The sequence below is a fragment of the Myotis davidii genome, unplaced genomic scaffold (genome assembly GCF_000327345.1).
Source record: "Myotis davidii unplaced genomic scaffold, ASM32734v1 scaffold9, whole genome shotgun sequence".
Taxonomy (NCBI): Eukaryota; Metazoa; Chordata; class Mammalia; order Chiroptera; family Vespertilionidae; genus Myotis; species Myotis davidii.
The window spans coordinates 1,497,516-1,499,849 of NW_006299435.1; positions in this window are offsets into that span (position 1 = coordinate 1,497,516).

Consider the following 2,334-nt stretch of genomic DNA (forward strand, 5'->3'; position numbering starts at 1 on the left):
AACCCCGGGACCTTTCAGCCCCCAGGCCGACGCTCTATCCACTGAGCCAAACCGGCTTCGGCTATTACCACTTTTTAGATATCGGACAAGCTCACACCATTCTACTATTTTCTATGGGTATTCAATTCACAGGAGCAGTTTATTAGGAACTGAGAATCAAAAGATCTAAGATCAAAAAGTGATTGCCATGCACAAGTCTTGAAAAGCTGTGTCTCATTTAACTAAGATGTAAATAGAGGGGTTGAACTAGATGCTCTCTATAGGATCATTCAGCCTAAGAGTCCGCATTCTAAGTAAATTTGATTTTCTATTTCAACTCCTGGCTACTTCCTGTTGGACCTATGAATAAAATGGTTAAAAAGGCAGTTACAGCCCTGACCGGTTTGGCTCAGTGGATAGAGCATCGGCCTGCGGACTCAAGGGTCCCAGGTTCGATTCCGGTCAAGGGCATGTACCTTGGTTGCGGGCACATCCCCAGTGAGGAGTGTGCAGGAGGCAGCTGATCCATGTTCCTCTCTCATTGATGTTTCTGACTCTCTGTCCCTCTCCCTTCCTCTCTTGTAAAAAAATCAATAAAATATATTAAAAAAAAAAAAAAAGGCAGTTACAGAAATGCATTATGAGTCTAGGTTGATTTACCAATTTAGTTTGGCATGTAGCTTTTTAAATCCTAAAAATTATAAATATAATTATTACCAAGTTTTTTGTTACATAGAACAATCTAAAAACCACAACTCAATCTTTACAGCTAAGAATAAATCATGTGAGACCTGTAACATTTTATTTGTTAAAAATGAACAGCTTCAGAATAGATCTAAATGTAACTTTTCCAAAAAACACTAAAAAGTACAGTGTAAAGCATCTCCTCATTAAATATAAACTTTCATTTTGTGATGCACTGCATCAATGTTTTGCATACACCTTGATGCAAAGGAAATTTTAAGTTGCATCTTATTTAAAAAATAAAACTTTAAGAACTGAAAATGGATGACAACAACCACAATCTAAGAAAGAAAAATTTCCTCCAACAAAGCATAGTCTTTTGTTTATATATAACACATTAGCACTGAAGAATTTTAATTTAGTTATAACAAAAGCAAAATTTTATATTTAAAAAGAAAATGAAATTACAGATGCACGAAGAACAAAAGTTTAATATACTAACAATACTGTGTTGTGGTTTGATGTACTATGTCAATACTTGGGGCAATTTTTAAGGTTTTCCCAAAAAATGCATTAATAATAATAGCTCTGTACAATATTTAAAATAACAAGAAAACAAAAACATCTTTATTCCATATTTTCACAAACTGTTCTAAAGACAGCAAACTGCTCAGTTGTTTATCCTTGGCTTTAAAATATACTGGTAATTCTAAACCAGTCTAAAATGTATTGTTAATGAATAAAACCTAAGCATTTATACTTGCAAAAATGTTTTGCAATGAGTGAAGCATTGGCCTAAGGAGAGACTAAAATTTATTTTCAAATTGTGTAACTGGCTTCCAATAATCCCTTATCAGTAGACTTACTGGCAAAATACCAGATATTAAGGATCAGATTTAATTCTTTGGTAGAAGCATGAAACTGTTTCTGAGAGCTTTTCATGGCTAGCATAAACCAAGTAACCCAAGGAGCATGGGAGACAATAATGAAGTCTAGTATACAATGCAAGTCAGGCAGGAGCCATAACTTAATGTTTTGTTTTTAAACAGGGAAAATCAACACTAACAATACACTCTAGGGAAGGAATCTAAAACCTACTTAGAAGCTTTAATATTATATCAAACCAAAAGATTAAACTTAAAATGACTAAAGTTGTAACTGGATATTTTGCTGCATTTTGGCTTTATACTGTAACTTGTAGTATACAACCATCTGAGGACTCTTAGCACTAGCTTGGCACAACTGACTAACTCCTCCTATCCCTCCCTCCAGATAGTGTGGGGGGAAATAATATTCTTCTCACCATAAATGCCTCAATTTTTTACAAGTCAGAGTGAAAGGTATAAAAACAAGGTTACAACATAACTATATTATCATTTTGCATTTTTTTCTTTGTGACAAATACAAGTATACTTTTGTTTTCGGGGCTGTATACTGTTTAATTTAGCAAGTTTAAAGCCTATAAAATTTAACTTTTTGAATAAGAAGAGTATAGGACTTGATAGCTTTTAATGTTATCAAAATATCTAAGGGACTCAATCCACTTTAATAATTATAATTTTTCTAGATATCACTTGAAAAATTCTTTGTGAACACTAGACTCAAGACTACACTAAATCCAAACAGTATACCTATGACCTGGGTTTTAAAGATTTTCACCTCAGAAAGCTG